Source organism: Ochotona curzoniae, unplaced genomic scaffold (assembly GCF_017591425.1).
Source record: "Ochotona curzoniae isolate NIBS_2020 unplaced genomic scaffold, NIBS_Ocur_1.0 scaffold_1852, whole genome shotgun sequence".
NCBI lineage: Eukaryota > Metazoa > Chordata > Mammalia > Lagomorpha > Ochotonidae > Ochotona > Ochotona curzoniae.
Genome location: NW_024467087.1, coordinates 29,473,924 through 29,485,478, shown reverse-complemented (window position 1 = coordinate 29,485,478; position 11,555 = coordinate 29,473,924).

The following is an 11,555-nucleotide window of genomic DNA, read 5'->3' as shown; positions in this document are numbered from 1 at the left end:
GTCTTTCAATCACTGTTTCCAAACAAACTGTCTTCCCTTTCTTCCCTGCTCTCTTCCCTCCATAATCCGAACTGTATGGATTCCATCAACCCTTGCCTTCTGGCATCTGGCTCGGTTTGTTTAGGGGGAGCTCCCTCAGGAGGTAGAGGAAAGGAAGAGGGTAAGGTCAGGCCCTCTCACTATGACGTTTCCTTTGTATTGGCTGTGCCCTTCCATCAAAGGTCACTGCTTTTCTCATGGCAACTTTATGCACACTACTCTCTCCTGCCCTCCAGTCAGTATTCTTCTTCGTGGCCCTTCAGACCAAGGCTGATGACATTTTTGCTGATATTAGCTGTTTTTGAAGTATACATTTTATGTCCCCTACGTTCCATTCATTTCTGTGTAATTAGCGGAATTCATTCAACTCCTACTATATGCTCCTTGTTTGAATGTGTGATCTATTCTTTTCAGGATCTTTCTGATACTGGAACCAGACATAGATATTCGTAAGACAGTAATCACTGGTAAATATTCATTGTGAGTATTCATGCAACTCTGGTTATATCCACTTTTTGTAGTACTTCTCATTTTTCCCACTAGAGTAGCTATAGTGGTCGAGGAATTTTTATCCTTCTAGTGGGATCTGAGGTTGTAGCTTATGGTAGCTGGCTATGTTTCAAATTTCCTCAAACTGTTAAGTATGTGAATTTTGCTTTCTATTATCTATCTGTATTTTGAAGATATAGAGCAAATTTTTAAAAAATACGTGGCATCAGTTAAGTCAGGCTCCAAGCTAGGCTGTTCCCATTGCTTCCAAGCATTTGAGTAATTTACTTAGTCTTCATAAACCCGTCTTTCTGATAATTTAAGAGGTAGTAATAATACTACATATTGGTCATTTTTCTTCAGTCTTACATGCCTTTATCAGTAAAATTTATCCCGGTGTAGCCACTCGTGCTGGAACAAAATGGAAGTCCCAGAAAAATGTGACTTGTTAAGCCTGTGACATCATAGACCATCACCATATAAGCACACATTCTATAGGCGCACATTTCATGAAGTCTAAAGTTGTGTTCATTTAAAAAATTTGTTCATTTTGGGCCCAGCATGATAGCCTAGACACTAAATTCTTGCCTTGTATGCTCTGCGATCCCATATAGGTGCCAGTTCATGCCCTGGCTGCTCTTCTTCCCATCCAGCTCCCTGCTTGTGGTCTGGGAAAGCAATAGAGTACAGTCTAAAGCCTTGAAATTGTGCACCTGTGTGGGAGATTTGGAAGAAGCTCCTGGCTTTTATATTGGCTCAGCTCTGGTGCTTGCAGCCACGTGCAGGATGAGCCAGCGGACAAAAGATCTTTCACTCTCTATCTCTTTCTATCTGTATATACACCTTTCCAATAAAAGTCAATAAAACTTTAAAAAATGTATTTTTAAAAAATTGACAGGCTGATTTACAGGGAAAAGGAGAGACAGAGAATCTTCCATTTTCTAGTTCCCTCTTCAGATAGCCACAACCAGCCAATCCACAACCAGCCAATACACAACCAGATGCCAGTAGCTTCCCTCAGGTCTCCTACATGGGTCTTTTCTCAGGCCATAAGCAGGGGGTTGGATGGAAAGTGGAGTAGCCTGCACACATACTGGGGCCCAAATGGGCTGCCAGTGCTGCAAGGCAGAGAATTAGTCTGTTTAACCACCACATAGGCTCCCTCCCATCAACTATTTCACTCACCAAATATCAGCAACAGATGGGACTGGGGCAACACAAAAGCCAGGACCCTGGAATTCCATCCAGACCCAAGTTACTTGAGCTATCATAGATTGCTTCCTAGGATGCTGGATTGGAATCTGGGGCAGTACTCTAACTCAAGGCACTTTTACATGGGATACAGCTATCCTGAGAAGTGACTTAACTATTGCACCGCAATGTTTGTCCCTAAAATTCTGTTTAATAAAGAAAGCGTAAGTGTAAATTGTTGATATTTTGCTCTCTCAAAAAAGAAAATAAGGCAGAAAGGAAGGAAAGAAGAAAAATATAAGAAAAAGAAAAGGGAAGAGGAGGAGGGACAGAGGGAGGGAAAGAGGGAGGGAGATATGGGGAAGGGGAGAGAAAAGAACTTTATTTTTTATTATCTTTATTAAGATATTGTTGTCTAGTATGATTCTGTTATTCTCAGAGAACATATATTATGGTATATCAATGATAAACAATTGTTAAATTTGCTTTTGTAACCCAGGATATTGTCTATTAACAGTGATTGCAGTATAAGCTTTCCAAAAGAATGTATACTTTACTTTTATTGGTTAAAATGTTCTGTAAATTTGAACCGAATCTTAAAAAAACCCATAAATCAAGTTAGAAATCCTGTCTCTGATAGTTATCAACAGTGTAACTTTAGGAAAGTTACTTAACTCCTACATAGCCCAGTGTTCTTATGTGTGACATCGGGAATAATGATATCTCTCATAGAATTATTACTGAAATGAAATGAATTAACAATTATAAAATGCATAAAATCACAAAATCTGGAACATTATAAGTGTGTGTGTTCATTATTTTGAGAATTTCAGAACACAGTTATACATTCTTATACTTAATTTCTCCTTTAGATGCATATGGCGAGGGGACGCTATATGTTTTTCTTTTCTTTATTTACTTATTTTTTGATACAGTTCCATAGGCTCAGTGATTTCCCCTCATTCCTTCTAAGTTTTCCTCCCCCCAATGATCTCCCCTATTTTGGTACAACAGTATAATCCTTCAAAAACAGCACAAGTCCATCATTCTGCTATTTAAGACAGGATATATTCTTCAAATTCATAGTATCATTGAAGATTTTTTAAAGATAGATTTATGTATGTATGTATGTATGTCAAAGAACACAGAAATATCTTCCCACTTAGGTTCATTCCCCAAATGACAACAGCTTGAACTGAACCAGGTTTCCACCTGGATGAATACAGCAGCTTCATCCGAATTTCCCAAGGTGGTGCAGGAGCCCAAAGCACTTGGACCATCTTCTACTGCCTTTCTCAACACATAAGCAGGGAGCCGGATAGGAAGTGGAGTAGCCAGGACTCAAACCTGTGCTCATATGGGATTCTAGTATCTAAAATAGCAGCCTAATTCACTACTCCATAGCACTGACTCAGTCATTGAAGGTTTTAATTAGATCTTGCTTTGTTTCGTAGTTTTTTCTTTGGAACATACACCATAGGTGACCTCTCTCTCTTAGAGTAACCCATCCCATGTGATTGAAGAAATTATGCTAATTCACCTCTAACGTTATCCCAGGCATTTACTTAATTTTTTCCCACTCTGGTCACCATACTGTAAATGCAGATATCTCATCTGCTAGCCCAAGCACTGTTCTCTATGTCTTTGTAATGCTAACTATAACTGTCTGGCACATGGTAGCCTTTTGCTTATTTAGCTAAAAATTTTTATCATGGTACAGTTCCTTAGGCCCAGGAATTTCCCCTTCCATCCTCTCCATCCCTTCTCTCCTACTGTTTCCCTGTATACTGTAAAATAGTCTAGGCCCTCAACAACAGTCACAAGTCCCACATTCTGCTATTGAAGTGTATCCTGACAATATAGGTATACAGAATGGTATAAAGTCCAGCATTCTTATATCAAGGTATACTTTTCATTGGGAATCCTTTCATTCAGAAGTAGAGATGCATATTGCACTCTGTCTTCACTTCATCGTATACTTGCCTCCATCACACAGATCCTCTAAATAAATATATGCATATGCATGCATTATTTATCTATCTATCATCTGTCTATCTATCTATCTATCTTGTGTTTTGCATGAAGGTTACCTTAGATCTGAGAGAACATGTGATATATTTCATTTTGAGATTAGCTTATTTCACTGAGCATAATGGTCTCTATTTGGGACCATTTTGATGCAAATGATAGAATTCTATTTTTTTCATTATTCTTTTTCATTTTATTGTTATTATTGTTGTGATGATGATGATCATTTTATGATACAGTTCCATAGGCCCTGGGATTTCCCTTGCCCCTCTCCAAATCCCCTTACCCCACTGAATTCCCCTATATTATTAAAATATTGTAGTTCTTCATAAATAGTTGTAAGTCCATCAATGCAGCCATCGACAATGGCAAAAAGTCCAGAATCCTACTGTAAAGTTATATTTAACAGTTTCATTGAGAGTCCATCTTTGATCTGAAAATAGAGAATCATATTGCGTTGTATCCTCACATCTGGATATGATAGTCTCCATTACACAGTTACTCTACCTCTCCTTTAATGAAAAGCCACAGAATAAAATCAACAGCAGGAAGAAAAATAAAATTTACAGTGCCATGAAGTTAAATAATATGCTACTGAATGACTAATGTATCACTGAAGAAATGGAAAAGAAAATCAAGAACCTTCTTGAAGAAAATGATGCTACTGTATAATCTATGGGTCAGACACTTTAAGATGTTCTCTTGACAGAGAAAAGGAATAGCACCCACCAAAACCAAAGGCAAATGTGAAGAACATCCCAGTAAAATAACAGAAGACTAAATCAATCAACAAACCATTGCTAAAATGATAGGACTACAGTAACACCTATTTATATCAATCCTGAATGTAAACAGCTTAAACACATCAATTAAATGCCATAGATTAGTAGAATGGATTAAAAATCTATCTGTTGCCTACAGGAGACATATTTTACCAACAAAGATCAGTGGAAACTATATCATGGATTTTGATGTATTTGCTTTTAGTTTCATTTCGTCAAAACACTTTTTTCTCATTGAATTCCATTATTTTTGATGGCTTAATAGTACTCCATGGAGTAGAAGTCCACATGGTAGCCTTTTAATAAGCATTCAAATAATCTGTGCAAAATTCTTATTTCAATGTAGTCCTTGCTGCCTCAATGCAAAACAGTCAATTTTTGACCTTCAGTTTACTGAATAACTTCAGACTGAGAGGGCTAAGTGAGTTGCCTGTGTTTACAGAAGATAAACATGTAGCAGAGCTGGAATAAAACTCAATTATTCTTTCCCATCATTTACCATATATTCATTGGTAATCATTCTGGAAGTACTGAAAGATGTTTTGTTATCGAGGGCAAATTCTCTTGCCACAAATTAGACTTATTTCCTCTCCTCATATAATGCCTTATAACACTTTTATACCTTTGATAATAATTTCAAAACATTGTACTAGTCAATTCTCAAACTATGAGGTAGAATACATTTAAATAATGTCTGATCTACTCAGTCAAAAACAGCTGTTTTTGCAGCTATGACCTTGTTCTATGGGGAGTCATAATTCAAGCATGATTAATAACATATACAAGCATGTCTGTGCAAACAAGTTTGTCATAGACACATTCTCTTTAGGTTTAGACCAAACCTACAGCCATGTGATTAAACAAGGTGTTTGAAAAGGATCAGTATTTTCAGTCACCCAAGTTTATTCAGATGGCCCTATAAACCAAGAGAATAACATTTCTAGCCCTCTTCCACTAAGAGGTCATGAGTCTGAGCTAATGAATCGGAGTCACCAGTTTTCCATCATGTCTGATTCATGTGCTCTGTAGAGATTCTGTTTAAAGCCTTCCTTATTCACCAAGGAGACTGCCTTCTGCTCACACAACAAAAGAGAGAAAGCCTAATGAGAACAAAGTGGAAAATGAGGAGTTGTTTCTCCTTCAGATTCATTTTGGCTTCAAAGTGGATGCACATGCTTGAGGGTGTGTTTTTGTAAACCTCCCTTTCCTTCTCCCCCTGAATTACTTGGTTGGCTTACCCCATAGTTGTGACTAAGTTGGAATCGTTCTTCTGGGTGTGCCCTTGTCTTTTTGGGAAGAATTCAGAGGAAGTAGGATCAGATCATTTTGACCAGAAGCATACTAGGTGGGAGTTGTTATCCTTTATATCCTTTATACCCGAGGATAGGAAGTGCTTTTTTTTTTTTTTTAAGTGCCCTCACCTTCGTGTGACTGCTACAATATCAGAAGACCCAATGGAAAATAGATTTTTTTCTATGGGAAATTTTGTATTCTACAAAATTTTGTATTCTACATGTCTAGGATTCAGTTGTAATCTGTAGAGCATAGTTGAGAAAATGTTCCAGTAGATTATCTCTAAGCATATGTACAAGCTGCTTCAACCACATAAATCCAGTTTGCATTTTGTTTTTTTAATTTACATGAGATGTCAACTTTCCCCCTTACAGATATAGCAGCATAGTGCTTTCTATTTCTCCTCTCCCCTTCTCTTCCCTATCTCCCTTAATGTGTTTTTCCCCCCAAATTATAACAGTAACATATTCATTACCTTCACATTAACCAGCTTAACTTTCTGACATAAAAGATATCATTCTGGGGCCCTGGTGGCAGCCTAGCAGCTAATGTTCTTGCCCTGCAGGTGCCAGGATCCAATATAAGTGCCAGTTCTAATCCTGGCTGCTCCACTTCCCATCCAGCTCGCTGCTTGTGACCTGGGAATGCAGTCAAGGATGGCCCTAAGCTTTGGGGCGCTTAACCCTCATGGGATACCTGGAAGAAGCTCTTAGCTCCTGGTTTCGGATCAGATCAGCTCTGGCTGTTGAGGTCACTTTTTGCCCCAGTTGTTTCATTATGAGATAGTCACACTCTTTTTTTTTTAACTTCTAAATTTTCTAGAGCTCATAAGTTTTCTCCTTCATTTTTAAAAACCTATATCTTTTCCCTTTTCAGATTTGATTCCATGGATAAGTAGAGGAGATAGTTGTATGCTTTGGTTACAGAGGTGCCATGTGAAGCATTGACTGGAATGTTTCATACAAGGACTTTTGTTGATGAACCTCACTGTCTCTTCTAAGATCCCAGAGCTGATTTCTGAGACCCCTTCTTATTTTGCAGCAGCAAGTTCTGAAGTTTCTGCCTATTTCCACTTTCTCCATAGCAGCTTTACTTGCTTCTTCTCATCCTTATTTCATGTGCTTACAATATCTGTGATCCTATACTTCCTCCTAATGGTGAGCCCACATGGCTCTTGGATTTCTAGAGCATGGGTCAGTAAACTATAATCCACTGTCAAAGTCTGCGTTACTCCCTACTTTCATAAATAACATTGAGTTGGAACATACCCAGATGCGTCAGTGTAGGTCTTTGCATTCTAGCAACAGAAGTGAGTGGCTGTAATGAAGACATTAGCTGAACTGCAATGGCTGAAATGCTTAAAATCTGATACTTTACAAATTGTACTGATTCCTGCTGTGGAGATTTGCAGGCAAATCACTACAGGAGAGCAGTCAGGTAATAGTAAAAATAGCAAACATGGAACCAAGTTGTAAAATTTACAATTTTTTTTGTAATGGTTTCTGATCAACAGTTTCTGATTCCTAAGAAAGGCAAGTCCAAATCCAGATGGGATTCAGGTGGCTGCTTTCAGTTCTGCAGCTAAGTCTTTCCCCATTGCCTCATTTTCTTCTTGTTCTCTCAGATGTTGGAATGAGCAGGTGGCCTCGAATCCATGAAGGTCTATCACCCCAGGATACAAGTTCAAGATGCAGTCCAGCAAAAAAATTTATGTTTGCCTTCTTCAAACAAAACAGGCAATTTGTATTTCTTGCTTCCTTCAAACCAAGAAGGAAATTTATATTTCTTTGATTTCTAGAGTGGGTGACACTTACTTTCTGTACCTTTACTTCAATTCCACCTAGAAACAGAGCTACATGGACACCCTAGTTTTCTTTTTAATTAAAATATAGATTCATTGTGATTGTACATGAAGGACATCCATTGTTAAACTAGAGAGGAAATCAATGGGGGGGGGGTGGAGTGGAGGCAGGAATTTGGCGAAGGGCCGGGCCTATGGAACTATACCATTAACCAAAATAAAATATTTTTAAATGTAAAAAATGTATATTCACTTTGGAAATATTTGATGTAGTTGCCAACAATGCCTTGGTTTGATTGTTTCTATTAGTTTCTTGTCAGAAGAGTCTCAAATCCTCTGCTTTTAAGCTTCTATTCTCATCTGCCTATAACTGTGGCTATATAATTTCTTTCTGCACGTTTCAGCTCCATTTTTCCTCTGGGTCACACTGGTGGGAAACTTTTTATCTGCCATGGCCCATTTGATATTCACAACATCATTAGTGGACCACACACAGCTATCAGCAAGAATTACCTTGCTCTAGATTTATTGAATCTTGAGTCCCACCTGTGGTTGTTTTGTCAAGACCAGACCAAATGATGTTGTAGGTATTATATGGTCCACAAGCTTAACATTCTCCATCCATGCTGGCTAGGACTGTATTAACTAACTATGGTCAGAAAGGATTGTCTCCTAGTCTGAAACTCTGGGACATGACCTTAGGCTAATCTCTTTTAGGTGGGCCTTGACTTTCTGTTCCAGCTCTAATAACTTCCTTCAAGTATCATTTCCTGATTGTTCAGTTTGTCATAACTGTCTAGTACTTTTAAGTCTATTTTAGTCATATTGTCACGGAACAAGAATTCTGGCGTAAACGTCAAGCCCAGTGGCTGGGGCCCTGCCCTCTGCCAATGTATTTCCTGGATGTTGACTTCCTACCTGAATTTCTAAGTGTCACCTTTGCCTGGATAGTCCATTTTGTTATATTCTGTTCAGTCATGGAGATCCACATTATTCAATTTTAGATTCCACAATGTCTACTATTAGATCATTTAACAAGTGAGTTTGGAGGCTCTTTGGGAGAGTCTCTGTTCTGTCCATAGAGACCAAAAATCATTTGAAATTGTGAGGGGTGTGTGTGTGTATGTGTGTATCCCTAATGGCTATCCCTGGACCTCCTCATGATGAATGAGAGCCTCAGAAACCTGAGAATACCAACCTTGGCTGAGGAAAGAGGTATCATATAGTCTACAAACGCTCATGGAAACTCTGACACATCTGACCTTTCTGTGGCTGACTAATGTGATTTTCATGGCTATTTTTTGTTCTTTCTTGTTTACATTCTTAACCTCATTTTTGCTTGATTTTTCTCTTTATTTTAACTTGTCTCACTTTTTGATATTTATGTCTTTTGCTTTGATGAATGAGAAACAGGATGAGGACTTCAACACGAGGCCTTATTCTCTAGAATGGCTTACCTTTGGCCTGAGTTGTGGGCTTTTGGCTTAGAGACCAAAGAAGTAACACTTTAGTCCCAATTCCCTTCTTTTAACTCAGGTATCATATTTCTAGTTCTACTAAAGTTGGCACCTGGCACAATTCCTGACACAGAATATAAACATTAGTTTTTAAAATGCTGGCTCAATGTATTTATCCAGTTAAAATTATCCATATGTAGATTGTTAGTAATATTTTGTCTCCATACTCATCTGAGCAAAGCAATTAATCCTCATCACTCTATTCCTCTAACATGCAGTGATACGATACAGCCTGTGCAATTAAGCACCGTGTGAATTTCTGATTTAAACAGCAGTGTTTTAAGCAATGCCACACTTGAAAACCTTGAGATGAGGTAACAGCTTATAGTTATGGCATCTAATAAAATTCCTTGGTCTATAAGAACATCTCCTTCCATATAAACTTGGAAGAGATGAGGGTGGGAAGAGATGAGGGTGAGCTGAGATAGTGAGAAGTTAAACACTGGCTTAGGTTTCAACAAAGCTCATCTTCATATAGCACATTGTGTGTGGCCCTGTCAGCTACATCTAGTAAGCAGTAGCTGTGGTACATGCTATAAACCATGGTAAAAATTCTCTGCTGTCTGTTCAGATCTTATCTTAGCTAACTTTAAGAAGCAATAATTCTGTCATCTTCATCTTATTGAGCTATTGGTAATCATTTTATAGGTGAGACTGAGACTCAAAGAGCAGAGCAATCACCCAGCTACATTAGGAGCTAAACCTGAGCTCAGCTTTCCTGATTCCAGTTAATGGCTGCTTTAGTCTCCTCGTGCTGCCACATTGGCTGTGGCAGCACTGCTCAGGTCACTCGGTTAGCTTGGCTCTGACTGCTGTCTCACCATGGAGATTTTCTTTCTGTCTGACATTATAATTATTGATTGAAAAATTAGGAAATAATAGCCCATGATCTATAATCACATAGTTTATTGTCAAACCACAAATGAGTATATGTACATATGGACTTGTATTACCCCTCCTCAAAGTAACTACATCTCCATAAATTCTCCCTGTAAGACCAATACATTTAGCTAATTGTACTGGAATATGTCAGCCCATGAAGCAATACGATATACTTTGTTTCCTTAGGTTTTTCTAGAAACACATTTTCAAACCTTTGCTCTCATTAAGAACCTACATACCTACAAAAGATTCATCAATGAGTCTCTTTTTTACTGATCCACAGATAGTTTACAAACATTTGTTGCTTCACATAAAGTTACACTATGGCCATTCTGCATGAGCATGAAAATATTTGTGGAGTTGAATTCTATGTTTATAATCCAATTTGGGAAACAAGGCTACAACTTAGAAAACCAGCATAAAGCAAAACAAGATGAACCAGTCAACTGATGATTCGGATATTACCAGTTATGAAAAGTGACAGATGGTCCTAGTCTTAGTCAGTCATGGAAGGCTCTTTAAAAGTTCGTGGAAATGAATATTAGGGGGGAAAACTTGCAGGGATTTTTAAAAATCACAGCAAAATAAACTCACTTTTTAATTTCATTTTCCTTGAACTATTGGAAGGCCTTTTTAGAATTTGATATAGGCTTCAAGAATTACTGGATTTTCAAGAGAAAAAAAAACAGCAAAAGGTATTTTTGAGGTAAAAGAAAAGCATAGAAGATGTAAGCATGAGAAGCATAGGAGTTTATGGAGAAAAGAGATGATCAGTACAAATAGGGCACAGAGATTGTCAGTATAAAGGCAACTTAGCTCAACTCCTTTGGTTAAATTTCAAATCCTCCCATACTTGCCTTCATGTGATCAGCAGATAATTTAATGACTTTCATTAAAAATATGTTTTTGGAAAGGCAGATTTACTGAGAGAAATAGAGACAGAAAAAAGATGCTCCATCTGTTGGTTTACTCCACAAATGGTCACAACAGCCAGAGCCTAGTTGATCCGAAGCCAGGAGCCAGGGTCCAGAAGACTCTTCTGGGTGTTCCAGATAGGTGCAAGGTCTCCAAGGCTTTGGGCCATCCTCTCTTGCTTTCTCAGTCCACAAGCAGGGAGCTGGATGGGAAGAGGGGCTGCTGGGACAAGAACTGGCGCCCATATGGGATCCTGGTGTGTTCAAGGTGAGCACTTTAGCCACTAGGCTACCTCACCGAGCTCTCCTTAAGGCATTAAAAACATTTTTTAAAATGAATACATTTCCATGATTACCTCAGTATCCATGTTTTGATGATCTTCTTGGCAATGTCAATGAATAAAATGCAGTCAGCTTTCCTCACCAGTGAATAACATGCTCTCTGCTTCTACCACATGAAAATGAAGCTCTCAGGTATTCTTGCTGTGGAATGATTTCTAGGAAAGAGTAAGTGACTGAAACTGCTCAAAGTTTTCACAATAAATCATTGATGTCTTTGACAATTGCCACAAGTGGTTTGCTTTGGCATAAGCTTACCACCATGAAAGATGATTTATCT